General features: G+C 45.7%; 1 protein-coding gene across 1 annotated transcript in view; it reads left to right on the top strand.

Annotated features, from left to right (window-relative positions):
- Positions 1-6000, top strand: part of LOC139416904 (bcl-2-related ovarian killer protein homolog A-like) — a 45791-nt gene that overhangs the window by 25782 nt on the left and 14009 nt on the right. The window lies entirely within an intron of this gene.

Raw genomic sequence — 6000 nt, 5'->3', positions numbered from 1 at the left:
ACCGCAGTCAGACAGAAATAAAAAAAATGGGTCAAATCAAATCAAATCACCTCACCTCCTCCCGGTAGGCCGACTCGTCGTCGTTGGTAATCAAGCCTACCACTGGTCCCCTCAGTGTGGCTGACTTGGTATTGGCTGTGTTTATATGGGTTTCACCGTCGCGGTGGTTTATGTCTCTGCAGCAGGGAGGGCGGCTCAGACCGCACTGCCTTGTGGGAATGTTTACCTTTTCATATAATGTGGGTCTACAGCAGACCCTGTCAGTAGTACTACATGGATACTAGTCAGAACCCTGTCAGTAGTACTGCATGGATACTAGTCAGAACCCTGTCAGTAGTACTGCATGGATACTAGTCAGAACCCTGTCAGTAGTACTGCATGGATACTAGTCAGAACCCTGTCAGTAGTACTACATGGATACTATGGATACTACTCAGAACCCTGTCAGTAGTACTGCAGACACATCGATGGCTCTGAACGAACTTTATTTAACTCTCTGCAAACTGGAAACAATTTATCCGGAGGCTGCATTCATTGTAGCTGGGGATTTTAACAAGGCTAATCTGAAAACAAGACTCCCCAAATTTTATCAGCATATCGATTGCGCAACCAGGGGAGGAAAGACCTTGGACCATTGTTACTCTAACTTCCGCGACGCATATAAGGCCCTGCCCCGCCCCCCTTTCGGAAAAGCTGACCACGACTCCATTTTGTTGATCCCTGCCTACAGACAGAAACTAAAACAAGAGGCTCCCACGCTGAGGTCTGTCCAACGCTGGTCCGACCAAGCTGACTCCACACTCCAAGACTGCTTCCATCACGTGGACTGGGAGATGTTTCGTATTGCGTCAGATAACAACATTGACGAATACGCTGATTCGGTGTGCGAGTTCATTAGAACGTGCGTTGAAGATGTCGTTCCCATAGCAACGATTAAAACATTCCCTAACCAGAAACCGTGGATTGATGGCAGCATTCGTGTGAAACTGAAAGCGCGAACCACTGCTTTTAATCAGGGCAAGGTGTCTGGTAACATGACCGAATACAAACAGTGCAGCTATTCCCTCCGCAAGGCTATCAAACAAGCTAAGCGCCAGTACAGAGACAAAGTAGAATCTCAATTCAACGGCTCAGACACAAGAGGCATGTGGCAGGGTCTACAGTCAATCACGGACTACAGGAAGAAACCCAGCCCAGTCACGGACCAGGATGTCTTGCTCCCAGGCAGACTAAATAACTTTTTTGCCCGCTTTGAGGACAATACAGTGCCACTGACACGGCCTGCAACGAAAACATGCGGTCTCTCCTTCACTGCAGCCGAGGTGAGTAAGACATTTAAACGTGTTAACCCTCGCAAGGCTGCAGGCCCAGATGGCATCCCCAGCCGCGCCCTCAGAGCATGCGCAGACCAGCTGGCCGGTGTGTTTACGGACATATTCAATCAATCCCTATACCAGTCTGCTGTTCCCACATGCTTCAAGAGGGCCACCATTGTTCCTGTTCCCAAGAAAGCTAAGGTAACTGAGCTAAATGACTACCGCCCCGTAGCACTCACATCCGTCATCATGAAGTGCTTTGAGAGACTAGTCAAGGACCATATCACCTCCACCCTACCTGACACCCTAGACCCACTCCAATTTGCTTACCGCCCAAATAGGTCCACAGACGATGCAATCTCAACCACACTGCACACTGCCCTAACCCATCTGGACAAGAGGAATACCTATGTGAGAATGCTGTTCATCGACTACAGCTCGGCATTCAACACCATAGTACCCTCCAAGCTCGTCATCAAGCTCGAGACCCTGGGTCTCGACCCCGCCCTGTGCAACTGGGTACTGGACTTCCTGACGGGCCGCCCCCAGGTGGTGAGGGTAGGCAACAACATCTCCTCCCCGCTGATCCTCAACACTGGGGCCCCACAAGGTTGCGTTCTGAGCCCTCTCCTGTACTCCCTGTTCACCCACGACTGCGTGGCCACGCACGCCTCCAACTCAATCATCAAGTTTGCGGACGACACAACAGTGGTAGGCTTGATTACCAACAACGATGAGACGGCCTACAGGGAGGAGGTGAGGGCCCTCGGAGTGTGGTGTCAGGAAAACAACCTCACACTCAACGTCAACAAAACTAAGGAGATGATTGTGGACTTCAGGAAACAGCAGAGGGAACACCCCCCTATCCACATCGATGGAACAGTAGTGGAGAGGGTAGCAAGTTTTAAGTTCCTCGGCATACACATCACAGACAAACTGAATTGGTCCACTCACACAGACAGCATCGTGAAGAAGGCGCAGCAGCGCCTCTTCAACCTCAGGAGGCTGAAGAAATTTGGCTTGTCACCAAAAGCACTCACAAACTTCTACAGATGCACAATCGAGAGCATCCTGGCGGGCTGTATCACCGCCTGGTATGGCAACTGCACCGCCCTCAACCGTAAGGCTCTCCAGAGGGTAGTGAGGTCTGCACAACGCATCACCGGGGGCAAACTACCTGCCCTCCAGGACACCTACACCACCCGATGTCACAGGAAGGCCATAAAGATCATCAAGGACATCAACCACCCGAGCCACTGCCTGTTCACCCCGCTATCATCCAGAAGGCGAGGTCAGTACAGGTGCATCAAAGCTGGGACCGAGAGACTGAAAAACAGCTTCTATCTCAAGGCCATCAGACTGTTAAACAGCCACCACTAACACTGAGTGGCTGCTGCCAACACACTGACACTGACTCAACTCCAGCCACTTTAATAATGGGAATTGATGGGAAATGATGTAAATATATCACTAGCCACTTTAAACAATGCTACCTTATATAAATGTTACTTACCCTACATTATTCATCTCATACGCATACGTATATACTGTACTCTATATCATCGACGGTATCCTTATGTAATACATGTATCACTAGCCACTTTATACTATACTATGCCACTTTGTTTACATACTCATCTCATTTGTACATACTGTACCCGATACCATCTACTGTATCTTGCCTATGCTGCTCTGTACCATCACTCATTCATATATCCTTATGTACATATTCTTTATCCCCTTACACTGTGTACAAGACAGTAGTTTTGGAATTGTTAGTTAGATTACTTGTTATTACTGCATTGTCGGAACTAGAAGCACAAGCATTTCGCTACACTCGCATTAACATCTGCTAACCATGTGTATGTGACAAATAAAATTTGATTTGATTACTAGTCAGAACCCTGTCAGTAGTACTGCATGGATACTATGGATACTAGTCAGAACCCTGTCAGTAGTACTGCATGGATACTATGGATACTAGTCAGAACCCTGTCAGTAGTACTGCATGGATACTAGTCAGAACCCTGTCAGTAGTACTACATGGATACTATGGATACTAGTCAGAACCCTGTCAGTAGTACTACATGGATACTATGGATACTAGTCAGAACCCTGTCAGTAGTACTGCATGGATACTATGGATACTAGTCAGAACCCTGTCAGTAGTACTGTATGGATACTCTGGATACTAGTCAGAACCCTGGCAGTAGTACTACATGGATACTAGTCAGAACCCTGTCAGTAGTACTGCATGGATACTATGGATACTAGTCAGAACCCTGTCAGTAGTACTGCATGGATACTATGGATACTAGTCAGAACCCTGTCAGTAGTACTGCATGGATACTATGGATACTAGTCAGAACCCTGTCAGTAGTACTGCATGGATACTATGGATACTAGTCAGAACCCTGTCAGTAGTACTGCATTGATACTAGTCAGAACCCTGTCAGTAGCACTGCATGGATACTATGGATACTAGTCAGAACCCTGTCAGTAGTACTGTATGGATACTAGTCAGAACCTTGTCAGTAGTACTACATGGATACTAGTCAGAACCCTGTCAGTAGTACTACATGGATACTATGGATACTAGTCAGAACCCTGTCAGTAGTACTGCATGGATACTATGGATACTAGTCAGAACCCTGTCAGTAGTACTGCATGGATACTATGGATACTAGTCAGAACCCTGTCAGTAGTACTGCATGGATACTATGGATACTAGTCAGAACCCTGTCAGTAGTACTGCATGGATACTAGTCAGAACCCTGTCAGTAGTACTGCATGGATACTATGGATACTAGTCAGAACCCTGTCAGTAGTACTACATGGATACTATGGATACTAGTCAGAACCCTGTCAGTAGTACTGTATGGATACTATGGATACTAGTCAGAACCCTGTCAGTAGTACTACATGGATACTATGGATACTAGTCAGAACCCTGTCAGTAGTACTACATGGATACTAGTCAGAACCTTGTCAGTAGTACTGTATGGATACTATGGATACTAGTCAGAACCCTGTCAGTAGTACTGTATGGATACTATGGATACTAGTCAGAACCCTGTCAGTAGTACTACATGGATACTAATCAGAACCCTGTCAGTAGTACTACATGGATACTAATCAGAACCCTGTCAGTAGTACTACATGGATACTATGGATACTAGTCAGAACCCTGTCAGTAGTACTGCATGGATACTATGGATACTAGTCAGAACCCTGTCAGTAGTACTACATGGATACTATGGATACTAGTCAGAACCCTGTCAGTAGTACTACATGGATACTAGTCAGAACCCTGTCAGTAGCACTGCATGGATACTATGGATACTAGTCAGAACCCTGTCAGTAGTACTGCATGGATACTATGGATACTAGTCAGAACCCTGTCAGTAGTACTGCATGGATACTATGGATACTAGTCAGAACCCTGTCAGTAGTACTGCATGGATACTATGGATACTAGTCAGAACCCTGTCAGTAGTACTGCATGGATACTATGGATACTAGTCAGAACCCTGTCAGTAGTACTGCATGGATTCTATGGATACTAGTCAGAACCCTGTCAGTAGTACTGCATGGATACTATGGATACTAGTCAGAACCCTGTCAGTAGTACTGCATGGATACTATGGATACTAGTCAGAACCCTGTCAGTAGTACTGCATGGATACTATGGATACTAGTTAGAACCCTGTCAGTAGTACTGCATGGATACTATGGATACTAGTCAGAACCCTGTCAGTAGTACTGCATGGATACTATGGATACTAGTCAGAACCCTGTCAGTAGTACTGCATGGATACTATGGATACTAGTCAGAACCCTGTCAGTAGTACTGCATGGATACTATGGATACTAGTCAGAACCCTGTCAGTAGTACTGCATGGATACTATGGATACTAGTCAGAACCCTGTCAGTAGTACTGCATGGATACTATGGATACTAGTCAGAACCCTGTCAGTAGTACTGTATGGATACTAGTCAGAACATTGTCAGTAGTACTACATGGATACTATGGATACTAGTCAGAACCCTGTCAGTAGTACTGTATGGATACTACTCAGAACCATGTCAGTAGTACTCTATGGATACTATGGATACTAGTCAGAACCCTGTCAGTAGTACTGCATGGATACTAATCAGAACCCTGTCAGTAGTACTGTATGGATACTATGGATACTAGTCAGAACCCTGTCAGTAGTACTGTATGGATACTATGGATACTAGTCAGAACCCTGTCAGTAGTACTGTATGGATACTAGTCAGAACCTTGTCAGTAGTACTACATGGATACTAGTCAGAACCCTGTCAGAAGTACTACATGGATACTATGGATACTAGTCAGAACCCTGTCAGTAGTACTACATGGATACTAGTCAGAACCCTGTCAGTAGTACTACATGGATACTATGGATACTAGTCAGAACCCTGTCAGTAGTACTACATGGATACTATGGATACCAGTCAGAACCCTGTCAGTAGTACTGCATGGATACTATGGATACTAGTCAGAACCCTGTCAGTAGTACTACATGGATACTATGGATACTAATCAGAACCCTGTCAGTAGTACTACATGGATACTACTCAGAACCCTGTCAGTAGTACTACATGGATACTATGGATACTAGTCAGAACCCTGTCAGTAGTACTGTATGGATACTATGG

The sequence above is a fragment of the Oncorhynchus clarkii genome, chromosome 1 (genome assembly GCF_045791955.1).
Source record: "Oncorhynchus clarkii lewisi isolate Uvic-CL-2024 chromosome 1, UVic_Ocla_1.0, whole genome shotgun sequence".
Classification (NCBI taxonomy): Eukaryota; Metazoa; Chordata; class Actinopteri; order Salmoniformes; family Salmonidae; genus Oncorhynchus; species Oncorhynchus clarkii.
This window is presented reverse-complemented; position numbering and strand designations above follow the sequence as displayed.